The following is a 14,019-nucleotide window of genomic DNA, read 5'->3' as shown; positions in this document are numbered from 1 at the left end:
CTCGTTCGCGAACGACACATCACTAGCAGGCAGCAGAGAGAGATGTTATGGCTGACAATACCACCTAATAAATAGCCTGAAGATCTCCACTGAGTGTGATTACTGAGAGACACAACAACAGAACATGGTGGCAGCTGGGCACAGAACCTTCACGTGAGACCTGCAAATCCTCAGAGCGTGTGTGTGAGACTGGGACTGTACAGAACATCATAGCAACTGTGAGTACAGATTTCCTGTCATTATACAAGATGGAGACTGGTCTGAAGCCCCCTCAGAAACTGGATGTCTCATCATGTAATCTATCCCAGACATGGAGACACTGGAAAGAGGAGTTTACTCTGTATGTGTATCTGACAGTGGCCCCCAGTGATGACAAACGTAAAGTAAAGCTGTTTTATTACTTAATTGGGGAAAAAGGCAGAGAACTAGCCCAGACCTTACTGCCAGACACAGACCGCCTCGTCCTAGCAGACATTGTGGAGGCATTTGATAAGCACTGTGACCCCAAGAGAAATGAGACTGTGGAGAGATACAAGTTTTTCACAAGACAGCAGGCGGATGGTGAAAATGTAGACAGATATGTGACAGAGCTGAGGACATTGGCTGCAACATGTGGCTTTGGGGAAATCAGGGATAGCCTCATAAGAGACAGAATTGTATGTGGCATTATGGATACTCGCCTCAGAGAACGTTTACTCAGAGACGAAGAGCTGACCTTAGAGAGATCCATGCAAATCTGCAGGGCTGCAGAGCTGACAAAGCGCAGCATGAAGATGATGGCAGGCACCAGTGATAATAATGATGATGATGAGGTGCATGCAGTATCTATGAAAGGAAAGACAAGACCAAGCTCCCCTATAAGCACGATCCACTGCAAATATTGTGGTAAGAGACATGAGAGAGACAAGACCAAGTGTGCAGCATATGGTGAAACCTGCAGGTTATGTGGCAAGAAGAATCATTTCTCAGCTGTCTGCAGGCTGGGAACAAGCAAACAGCATGGACAGGTCCACACTGTGACACCAGACACTGACAGTGCAGAGGACATTACATGGCTACAGCTGCAAACTGCAACAGAGAATGTCAATGTAATCAGGCAGCCAGTAGTCAAGGATGCCAAGCAGCTCTATGCAACCTTCCTGTTGGATGAGAAGCCCATTAGATTTCAGCTGGATTGTGGAGCAAGCTGTAATGTAATTCCAAGTGCTCTGCTGAACAAACAGGTTTCCATTGAGCCAACGGATAAGGTACTGGTGATGTACAACAAAAGTGTTCTGAAACCTATTGGGACATGTAAGCTCAAAATACGGAACCCATGTAACAGGATAAGTTACAGAGCTGAATTTGTCGTGCTGCATGGTGGGAACCATGTACCAATACTGGGAGTAAAAGCAGTGCAGGCAATGGACTTAATAAAAGTACAGTCTCAGAACATTATGTCTGTTGAGGTTTCCCAGGATATACCAAATCCCAAACTAAATGCAGAGCGCAATTTGGACTTTCAAAAAATAAAAATGGAGTATGCTGATTTATTTGAAGGTGATGGATGTTTTGAAGGTAAATACAGGCTAGAAATTGATAAAACCTTGCAGCCTACCAGATTACCTACAAGAAGGGTGCCTGTAGCTTTAATGCAACCACTGAAAGTAGAGCTACAAGATTTACAGAAAAGAGGCATGATAGAACCAGTCCAGATGAGTACAGATTGGATCAGCAGTTTGGTCATAGTGCAGAAACCATCAGGCAAGTTAAGAATATGCATTGATCCGAAGCCACTCAACAAGGCACTGAAAAGAAATCATTACCCGATGCCAACATTGGAGGATGTTCTACCAGATCTATCAAAGACTAAAATATTTTCTGTATGTGATGTCAAAAATGGATTCTGGCATGTGGAACTGACTGAAGAATCAAGTTTATTGACAACATTTTCTTCACCAGTTGGACGCTATAAATGGCTGAGACTGCCCATGGGACTAAAACCTGCTCCGGAGATGTTCCAGCAGAAATTGATGCAGGCTTTGGAAGGACTTCCTGGAGTAAAAACAATAGCAGATGATATCCTTATAGTGGGAGAAGGCGAAGATATGGAATCTGCAATCAAGGATCATGATCAGAAGATGATACAATTTTTGGACCGATGTAGAGCAAAACAAATAAAGCTGAACGTGGACAAATTCAAACTGAAAATGACAGAAGTTGCATATATTGGACATCTTCTGACCTCAAATGGTGTAAAAGTGGATCCAGAAAAGGTGAGAGCAATTCAAGATTTGCCAACCCCAACTGATGTGTGTGGAGTACAACGATTTCTGGGCATGGTAAATTATCTCTCCAAGTTTTGCAAGCATCTGTCAGATATGTGTGAGCCACTGAGACAGCTGACCCACAAAGATGTGCTCTGGGAATGGACAGAAAACCAGGAAACTGCTTTCCGGTCAGTAAAGAAGGCTATTGCAGATGCAGCAACCCTGAAGTATTTTGACCCAGATCGAGAAGTGGTGGTACAATGTGATGCTTCAGAAAAAGGCCTTGGAGCTACACTAATGTAGAACAAACAGCCAATCACGTTTGCAAGCAGAGCCCTAACAACAACAGAGCAGGGATATGCTCAGATTGAGAAGGAGTTACTGGCTGTGATATTTGGGATGGAGAAGTTTCACCAGTACACCTATGGTCGACGAGTAACAGCGCAATCTGATCACAAGCCATTGGAGAGCATTACAGAGAAACCACTACTAAATGCCCCAAAGAGACTACAGCGCATGCTGTTACGACTTCAGAAATACGATTTTGACATCTGTTACTGTCCAGGAAGAGACTTACTGATTGCAGATACTCTAAGAAGAACATACCTACCTGTCACAAATGATGAGGAGAATGAAATTGAAACCATCAATATGTTTGACTATCTGGCGGTGTCAAAAGACAAGTTTAAGCAAATACAGACTTGTACAGAGAAGGATAAAATACTCCAGATCTTAAAGACTGTCATCTTGCAGGGCTGGCGAAAATACAAGCAGCATGCACCTAGGGAAGTTTCTCCATTCTACCACATAAGAGATGAACTGTCAGTGCAGCAAGGAATCATCTTTAAAGGAGACAGAGCTGTAATACCAGAAGCACTCAGGAGAGACATACTGGAAACACTGCAGTCTTCGCACTTAGGCAGGGAAGGATGTCTACAGCGAGCAAGAGAATCTATTTATTGGCCAGGAATGAATGACCACATTAAAAACTATATAGCACAATGTGAAATATGTGCATCCTGCAGTGATAACCAACAAAAGGAGACATTGCAACCTCATGAAATTCCACAGAGGCCTTGGTCAAAAGTTGGAACAGATGTGTTCACATGGAATGACAAAGAATACCTGATTACAGTGGACTATTTATCTAACTTTTGGGAGATTGATTTTTTACAGGACACAAGGGCGAGAACAGTGATTAAAAAACTCAAGGCCCATTTTGCCAGGTATGGCATTCCAGATATCGTGTTCTCTGACAATGCTGCTCAGTTTACTTCAGAAGAGTTTAAAACTTTCAGCAAGAGATGGGAATTTGAACACCAGACGTCTTCTCCAAGATATCCACAGAGTAATGGCAAAGCAGAGTCCGCAGTAAAAACGGCCAAAAGACTCCTTAAAAAAGCAAAACAGGCAGGTACTGATGTATATCTGTCTATACTGGATCATAGAAACACACCCACCCAAGGCATAGACAGCAGTCCGGCACAGAGGCTCATGAGTAGACGTACAAAGACACTCATACCAACCGCTAGTCATCTGTTAAAGCCAAAGTTGGTGGGAAACATCAAAGCTCAACTAATTAAAAATCAAGATAGGCAAGCTTTCTATTACAATAAATCTGCAAAGGATCTGCCAGATCTGCAGAGGAATGACAACATACGGCTGCAGCCAAGCAGCAAATACGACAAACACTGGCAAAAGGCAAAGGTTGTCCAGAAACTAGGACCTCGGTCCTACGAAATTGTAACAGAAGACGGAAGAAGCCTAAGGAGAAATAGGAGATATTTGAGGAAAACACAAGAACAAGATGATTCATGGCCTTTTGAACAATATCCTGATACCCAAGATAACGAGGCAGCAAGTCCAAGCCAAGTACCAACAGTGACTGCTGACCATCAGAGTGAGACTGTTAACCAGAGACAGGCAATATCAGAAGGCACATTACCAGAATCAGAACAACTACCAGAGGTGGACATTGACTCTTCTTATGTTACTAGGGCCGGCAGAATGATCAGAAAGCCTGCGCACCTCAAGGATTATATCTAACTGTATATATTGTAATTCTCTTTTACTTGGTCAGATTAACTTGTGTTTATTAAGTTTGATTGTTATTCTTGTTTAAAGAGAAAGGATGTAGCAATATGTATATGCTGTATGTCCCCTAGGGGCCTCTAGGGGTCTCTCTTCTTGTATGTGTTTACAAGCAAGTGGGAACTCGCTGGTACTGCAGACAGAGTGCAGGCAGCAGAGAGAGATGTTATGGCTGACAATACCACCTAATAAAAAGCCTGAAGATCTCCACTGAGTGTGATTACTGAGAGACACAACAACAGAACACCTGCTACACCTAGCAGGATAATTAGCAAAACTGTCATTCTGCCGGTGGAGTGACCTTTTTAAAGTGACTGGCGTGGATCCAGGTGGGTTTTCCCTCAAGTTTCACTGTGGTGGATGTGGTCAGCTGGACTTGGAATTTGCCATCAAAGCGTGGATCTAGGCTCCTTCTCACGTGTCTGCGCACGACCACCCAATCACCTGGATTCAGCTGATACACATCTGCACTTGCATTGGGATCTGGAATGGATGAAAAGACATGTTTATGCACCATATTAAGTCTTTCCTGTAAGGTCTGGATGTAGGCTGTCATAGTGCCGTGTTGCATCTGTAACACTTGTGGAAAGTACAGACCTGTTTTTGGGGCACTACCAAACAGGACTTCAAAAGGAGACAAACCTGTCTTTCTATTTGGAGTGTGTCTGACTGAAAAGAGTGCCAGGGATAAGCACTCTACCCAATTATTTCCTGTCTCTGCCATGGCCTTTTGAATTTTTAGTTTAAGTGTCCCATTTAATCTCTCTACTTTTCCACTGCTCTGCGGATGATAAGGGGTATGGAATGCCTGCTCTATTCCCAGGGCCTGCATAATGTCCCTCATTATTTCTCCAGTGAAGTGTGTACCCCTGTCACTTTCTATGGCTTCTGGGATGCCATACCTACAGACTAGTTCCTTCATCAGTTTATCTGCAGTTGTTTTAGCATTTGCACATTTTACTGGATAGGCCTCAACCCATCCTGAGAAGAGATCTACACATACCAGGACTGTTATGATCCGGAACCATGGAAGACCACCACAAATCATTGGCAAAAAGGTGACAAGAGCATTGGCAACTAATCTGGCCGCCATCCCCTTACTAACCAACACAACTAGAAGTAGCCGAGGGGTGAACTAACATCCTGTGCACCGCGAACCCAGCCGGAGAACTAACTATCCTAAAGGTAGGAAAGATGAATAACTCTCTGCCTCAGAAAATAGACAAGAATAGCAAGCCCCCCACATTCAAAGACTGCGGTGATATATGAAAAACACAATACACAGGTAGATAACAGGATTAGCAAAAGGTGAGGCCCCCGCTGACTAAAATAGGAAAGGACAGGAAAGGGACTGATGGTTGCCAGAGAAAAACCCTGCAAAATACCAACTTCCTGATAGTACAAAAAGGCCCTCAGATCGCTTGATCTGAACTCCGTCCTATACCAGGTGCCCTTGTCATACCAATGAACAGAAAACAAGAATTATAACAAATTCAACAAGCCATAAACACATGGACCCAAAGGAGCTATACTCCACACAGAACTGCATGGAGTTCCTCAACAATCCACTGAGGGGAAAAATCCCTGGAAGGAAATAAACTGAAACCAACCACAACAAATGACAAACCCAGATAAACAAAGAACCAGACAATAAATAAAGAGCAAGAACTTATCTGGAGTGGATGTGGTGTAGAGCAGGATTAACCAGGCTAGAGATACAAAGAACAACTGACATCCGGCAACAGCCTGCAATCAGACCAGGACTTAAATAAGCAGAGAGTTAGGAAAGGAAACACCCACTGCACAACACACCTGGTCTCTGTCCAAACCCTTCCTGGCCACCAGAGGGAGCCTCCCAGCAGCCAAGACATAACTAACATTCACAACAGTACCCCCCCCTTGAGGAGGGGTCACCGAACCCTCACCCACGCCAACGGGTCGCTCGGGATGAGCATGATGGAAGGCGCGAACCAACCTGTCCGCATGAATGTCAGAAGCCACAACCCAAGAGTTATCCTCCTGCCCATAACCCTTCCATTTCACAAGGTACTGAAGCTGACGCCTACTGCAACGGAAATCCAGAATTTTTTCAACCTCATACTCCAGATCCCCTTGTACCAAAACAGGGTCAGGAGGCGCTGCTGCAGGAACTGCCGGCTCCACATGTTTCTTCAACAAGGACTTATGGAAGACATTGTGAATCTTAAATGACGCAGGTAGAGTCAAACGGAAAGATACAGGATTAATAATCTCCGAAATCTTATAAGGTCCAATAAATCTGGGCTTAAATTTAGGAGACGGAACTCTCATAGGAATATTTTTAGAGGACAACCACACCATGTCCCCTACTTTAAACCGGAGACCAACAGTCCGACGCCGGTTGGCAAACTTTTGGGCAGTTTCTTGGGACTGAAACAATTTATCCACTACCTGCCCCCAAATATGCTGCATTCTGTTGACCACCGAATCCACCCCCGGAGAGTCAGACGCCTCAAGCTGCCCTGAGAGGAACCTAGGGTGATACCCAAAATTGCAGAAAAAGGGGGACACCAACGTGGTAGAGCTAGCTCTATTGTTAAGGGCAAATTCAGCCAAAGGCAAAAATGAAACCCAGTCATCCTGATCCGCAGAAACAAAACCCCGTAAATAGGTCTCCAGGGTCTGGTTAGCCCTTTCAGTCTGACCGTTGGTCTGAGGATGACACGCCGAGGAGAAAGACAGCTGAACACCCAATTTGGAGCAAAAAATCCTCCAAAACCTGGATACAAACTGCACCCCTCTGTCAGAAACAATGTTTTCGGGAATACCATGCAAACGGACAACATGTTGCAAAAACAAAGGCACCAACTCTGATGAAGACGGCAACTTAGATAGGGGAACCAAGTGGACCATCTTGGAGAATCTGTCACAGATCACCCAAATCACAGTCATTTTTTGAGAGACGGGAAGCTCTGAAATAAAATCCATAGAGATGTGCGTCCAAGGTTTCTTAGGTACAGGCAAAGGCAATAATAGCCCACTAGAACGTGAACAACAGGGCTTGGACCTAGAACAAACTCCACACGACTGCACAAAACGACGGACATCTCGGGACAGGGAAGGCCACCAAAAAGAGCGTCTCACAAGATCCCGAGTACCAAAAATGCCAGGATGACCCGCCAAAACAGAGCAATGAACCTCAGAGATAACTCGGTCTCTCCATTGGTCTGGGACAAACAGTTTCCCTGTAGGACATCTCTCAGGTTTATCCCCCTGAAATTCCGCCAGTGCCAACCGCAGATCAGGCGAAATAGCCGAGAAAACTACACCATCATTCAGGATAGTAGACGGTTCGATAACCTCCAAAGAGTCAGTGCAGAAACTTCTGGAAAGGGCATCGGCCTTAACATTCTTGGTGCCCAGCAAAAAAGAGACCACAAAATTAAACCGGGTAAAAAACAAAGCCCACCTGGCCTGCCGAGGATTCAACCTCTTGGCCGATTCCAGATAGATGAGATTCTTGTGGTCCGTAAGCACCACAACTTGATGCCTAGCCCCCTCCAACCAATGCCTCCACTCTTCAAATGCCCACTTCATAGCCAATAATTCCCGGTTCCCCACATCATAATTCCGTTCAGAAGGAGCAAGAACTTATCTGGAGTGGATGTGGTGTAGAGCAGGATTAAGCAGGCTAGAGATACAAAGAACAACTGACATCCGGCAACAGCCTGCAATCAGACCAGGACTTAAATAAGCAGAGAGTTAGGAAAGGAAACACCCACTGCACAACACACCTGGTCTCTGTCCAAACCCTTCCTGGCCACCAGAGGGAGCCTCCCAGCAGCCAAGACATAACTAACATTCACAACACAGGACATATTCATACACTTCTACCTTGGGTAGTTGTATGTAGTCTATTTGCAGTCGTTGAAACGGGTAGAGCGGTCTGGGTGTTGCTTTCTTAGGCACTTTTACTGTTTTACCTGGGTTGTGTTGTGCGCAGATAATGCAGGATTGTACGTGTTTGGAGGCTACGTAACTGAAGCCAGGAGCGATCCAGAAGGCATTCACCTGGTTACACATGTGACTTTTTGAGGCGTGAGTGGGGCCATGTGTTGCTTCTGCTATCATAGGGAACAGGGACCTTGGTAAACACAACCTATCCTTACTTTCCCATACTCCATTTGAGTTCAGCCTAGCTCCCATTTTCTCCCAGTGTTCCTTCTCTGTTCGGGCAGCCTGATGCTGGAGGGATTTCAGGACATCCAGACTCACTGTGACTGGGACTTGCTGGCTCCCTGCCACTATCCTCTGATCCCTAGGCCTCTTTGCCGCTGCTTTCGCAGCCGCATCCGCCCTTCTATTGCCCGCTACCTCCAGTGAGTCACCTTTTGTGTGTGTTTTCACCTTAATAATGCCAACCTGGACTGGTAACATTAATGACTCCATTAACCATTTTACCAATTCTGCATTTTTAATAGGCTTACCAGCTGACGTAAGAAAAGCTCTACTTCTCCAGATAGGGCCAAAATCATGACAGATCCCAAATCCATAATTTGAGTCTGAATAAACATTAATTTTCCTACCTGATCCTGCTCTACACGCCTCAATGAGGGCTGTTAGCTCCGCCTCCTGCGCAGACATGTGCGGCGGGAGTGGTTCAGCTCGGATTACCTCATGTGAGGATACTACTGCATATCCAGTGTAGAATCTCCCATCCAGGTGGTGTCTGGAGCCATCTACAAAAAACTCAAAATCTGCATTAGGAATAGGTGTATCATAGACATGTGGAAAACCTGCTTTCTCCTTACTCATCAGCTCTATGCAGTCATGTTCGTGCGTCATGTCAAAGTATTCATCCTCACTTGCTACCATTGTCACCAATTCCCCCTTTTCTGAATCTACTGGCAAAAGGGTGGCTGGATTCAGAACATTACATCTTTTGAGGGAGACATACTCAGGAATCAGAAGGGCACATTCAAGTCTGAGCTGTCTGGCCATAGACAGGTGTTTTGGTTGGACTTGTACAAGTATAGCATGGATGTCATGCGGGGAGTAAATTGTTAAGGGAAATGTCAATGTGATCTCACAAGCTTTCCCTAGCAGTACTGCAGCAGCCGCTACAGCACGGACACACGTGGGAGACCCTCTGACAACTGGGTCCAATCGCACTGAGTAGTAAGCTATTGGTCTTTGTCACCATGTTGCTGTGTGAGGATGGCTGTCGCATGCACTCCCTGTTCTATGCAAAACAAGAAAAATGGTTGATCGTAATTTGGAATACCTAGGGCCGGGGCCGATACAATGAGTAGTTTAAGGGAATGGAAGGAATCAATAGCTTCCTGAGTGAGGTCAAAGGGGTCAGATGACAGACAATCATAGAGGGGTTGCATCATTTGCAAGACAGACCTTATCCAAGGCCTGCAGTATGACACTAAGCCCAAAAAGGTGCGCAGTTGCCGGTGGGACCTGGGTAAGGAGAGATTTTGGACTGCTTGTTTTCTCTCCTCAGTCAGGTGTCTTGTACCTTCAGAGATACAGTGACCCAAAAATGTTACCTTTTGCTTACAGTACTGTAATTTTTCACGTGAAACTTTGCAACCATTCTCTGCCAGAAAACACAGCAAAGAAATTGTGGCTTCCTTGCAGGACGTCTGGTCTGGACAGCAGAGCAAAAGGTCATCCACGTACTGCAATAGCGTAACCTGTGGATGAGGCGGTTGCCACTGTTCCAGAATTCCTGCCATAGCTGTAGAATAAATGGTAGGTGAATTCATTCCTCCTTGCGGGAGGACTGTCCACATGTACTGTTTCCCTTCATGTGTGAAGGCAAGAAGATACTGACAGTCAGAGTGTAGAGGCACAGAGAAAAATGAATTTGCCAAATCAATTACTGTAAAACATTTGGAGGTCCCTGGGATTTGTGACAGTAAGGTATGTGGGTTTGGAACAATGGATGTTACACTCTCAGTGACAGCATTGACAGCTCTCAAATCATGCATCATTCTGTACGTATCAGGGGAACCTTTGGGCCCTTTTTTCTTGATTGGATACAAGGGAGTGTTACAGGGGGAGGACCTTTGTACTAGAGCCCCTGCCTGCACATATTCTCTTATATCTCTTGTCAGGGCCATTGATTTGGCTGGGCTTAAGGGATACTGTTTTAAACAAGGAGGAGTGGAGCCTTCTTTTAATTTTATCATGACTGGGGGAAAAGGAAGCTGACCAACATCAGTTTTTCCCTTTGCCCATACAATGTCTGGAACTTGTTGCATTGCTATGTCTTCACTAGTTCTGGTGAAGTGGCCGCAGGTCTGACCACGGCTGAGTTCCCATAATCTGCGCCAACAAAATCCTCACGCTCAGATTTTATGTAAGGGTACATTTCTTTACTGGTAAACATCTCAATGACACACGCAGCTGGCTTAGCAGCACACATAACCAGGGTTTGCTATCCGGGTCTTTACCTTCAGACAAGCGGTGCAGAACACAAACAAAACAGCAATGATAAACAATAATTCTGTCCCTGACTTGCCCTATAGGTTATATTACCAGTCCAAAACACAAGGAGGAAGGGCTCCCACTTAGCAGGCCTGGACTCCGGGTAACCGGCGGCGACTCCAAGGGAGAGAAGTGGAAGATCTTCAGCCCTCTCAACAGAGGACTAGCTTACAGTCTCTTGGTACGGAGGAAGGAGACGGTCCGGAGGTCCCTTGAGTCCAGTATCCCATCTGCAGCAGTTCTGGCAATCCCTCACACTTCAGTGATGAGGGCAGTCCGAGGCAGGTCTGTTCAGGTCCAGCTCCAGTAGCTCAGTGTCCTTTTCCCGCACTTTTCCTTCCTGGACAACAAGTGCCTGAGGGAGGGGATCAAATTTTCCAGCATCCACCCCTCGAGCAGTTTCAGCACTTGTCCACAAGGTGGCAGCACCATCCTGTGTAATGTCAGTCTCCATGTCCATTTTAATCACAAAACAGTCAGAGCTGCTCGCCTCGTTACATATCCCCCCACTGAAAGGTTGGCAGTCCCTGTCAACATTCACAAGTTGCAAGGCAGCGAGGACTGAGGTTGTGGCAGGGGGAGGCTGAGAAGCGGACCATACAAACTGGTCCCTATAAGACTGTCCAGGAGGAACCCCCGGCAATGGTGCGGGTAGTACGCCGCAGAGGTTGGTTTCCCTCCACTCTATCACCGGTTACACTCTCTACCTCCGTCAGTTCCCTAGAGGGAGAGCCAGTCTGAGCAGGCAGGTAATCAGTCCCAGAGTCAACAAGGTCACTATGCTGAGCAATATCAATGGTGTCAGTCATGTCAGCAGTGTCATCCTCACCGGGTACTGTGGTCAGGGGGTCAGGCTAGGATCGTCAGGGGCGCAACATATTCCGATGCAAGGTGCGAGAGTTGCCGCTATCTTCGCCCCGGACTCTGTACACATGACCATCGGGGTAGGGGCGCTCAACTACCCGATAGACTTCAGCTTCCCACTTAGCTCAGAGTTTTCCTTGAGGCTTCTTAATACGAACCAGGACTAGCTGTCCTACTTCTAAGGGTTCTTCCTGTACGGGGAGTGGGTCAGCATGTCTCTGGCCCCGTATTTGTTGGCCTACCAGTCGGTATACAGTTTCCATCTTCTGACGATGAGTGTGTAGCCAGGATGGATAGGTACCGCCAGTATCTTTTTCAGGACTGGTCAGTTTTAGGTCATGGACCCCTTTTCCTGGGCGGCCAAAGAGAAGGGTGTGTGGAGTAAAGCCCGTCACGGAGTGGACTTGATTGTTGTAGGCCCACACTAGATCTGGGAGGAATTGGGGCAATTGGTCTTTATTGTCATCAGCTAAGGTGCGGATCAACTGGAGTAGAGTCCGGTTAAAGCGCTCACACCCACCATTCCCCTGTGGGTGGTAAGGGGTGGTTCTGGACTTCTGGATCCCATACATCCGATGCAGCTCCTCGATAATTTGACCTTCAAAACAAGCCCCCTGATCAGAGTGCAACCTCTCCGGACACCCATAGACCTGGATGAACTGTCGACAGATGGCCCGCGCAGCTGACTCGGCAGCCTGATCTTTGGTAGCAACAGCAACTGCGAATTTTGTGAAATGGTCTACCATAACCAGACAGTATTGGTAGCCACCACTCGCCGTCCAAATCGACAGGTAGTCCATCATCAACAGCTCAAGGGGCCGGGATGTCTCATCTGTTTGGACAGGTGCACGCTGCTCAGCGGACTTGTAAAGCTCACAGGTGCGACAGGCTTGGCAGACATCTTCAACCAGCTTGCGGAGTCCCGGACAGTAGATGGACTGTTGGATCCACCAGAAGGCCTTGTCTATCCCAAAGTGGCCGTTCCTCTTGTGTGCTTCTCCCACCATCTCACAGGCCATTTGGGCCGGCACTACAACCTGTAGGCACTCCTCCAGCATGTGGGATAGGAAGATACTCCGGTATAGCACTCCTTCTCTCAGAATCAGATGATCCCATTGGCTGAGCAGGGTCAGGGTACTGGTGGACAGTCGTGACCGCGTGTCAGAGGACGGCTTCTGCTGCTGCTTCACCCATTGTTTGAGTAGGGCACATTCAGCATTCCGGTCCTGGATTCTGCACCATTCCTGTGGGGACAATGGGGACCCCACTGGAGTGCCAGCCTCATCCACAGCATACTGGCGACAATCCATCATCTGCCGGGGTAGTCTTGCGAAGTCAGGCATCTCGTTTCCTTCCAGCTCCTCGTCCCGGTCCTTAGTGGGCGAGGGGGATGTCCTTCTGGACAGGCTGTCCGCATTCTGATTTTCAGCCCCAGCTCTATATTTAATCTTGTAGTTAAACTTGGAGAGCCGAGCCATCCAGCGCTGCTCCATAGCCCCAAGTTTCGCATTTTCTAAGTGGGCCAAAGGGTTGTTATCCGTCAGGACTAGTACTTCTGTCCCCGTCAGATATCCGGCAAATTTCTCAGTCATTGCCCACATCAAGGTCAACAGCTCCAGCCGGAAGGAACTGTAATTGGTGGGATTCTTTTCACCTTCATGTAGGGACCTACTGGCATAGGCTACAACACGTTCCTTGCCTTCTTGTACCTGTGAGAGTACTACCCCCAGGCCCTGTAGGCTGGCGTCAGTATGTAATTGGAAGGGCAGGGTGTAATCTGCATATGCCGGGATGGGGGACGACGTCAAGGCACCCTTTAGAGCTTGGAAGGACTCTTCTTGGTAGTTCCCCAATTGATGAGTCGTCCCCTGGGACTGTTGGTGGTTCCTCGAAGCAGGTCGTGTAGTGGTGCGGCAAGGCGGGCGAAGTTCTTGATAAACCAGCGGTGGTAGCCTGCAAGTCCCAGGAAAGCCCTGACCTCCTTGACAGTTGTGGGCTGTGGCCAGTCCCGTACAGCGACTATTTTCTCCGGCGATGGTTGTACACCTTCGGCCGAGATCCTGTGGCCCAGGTAATCAATCTCCTGCTGTAGAAGACAGCACTTGCTGGGTTTCAATTTCAAGCCATGTTCCCTTAGCCTCTGGAACACGCGGCCCAGCTTCTGTAGATGTTCTTTGAACGTGGCTGAATAGACCACAATGTCATCAAGGTAGATCAGGGTTAAGTCGAAATTGAAGTCTCCCAAGCAGCGCTCCATCAGCCTCTGGAAAGTTCCCGGCGCGTTGTTCAGGCCGAAGGGCATCCTGTCAAACTCGTACAGACCCATGGGTAGGAT

The sequence above is a fragment of the Anomaloglossus baeobatrachus genome, chromosome 3 (assembly GCF_048569485.1).
Source record: "Anomaloglossus baeobatrachus isolate aAnoBae1 chromosome 3, aAnoBae1.hap1, whole genome shotgun sequence".
NCBI classification, from domain to species: Eukaryota; Metazoa; Chordata; class Amphibia; order Anura; family Aromobatidae; genus Anomaloglossus; species Anomaloglossus baeobatrachus.
The sequence above is the reverse complement of the archived record's forward strand: the minus strand, read 5'-3'. Positions refer to the sequence as shown.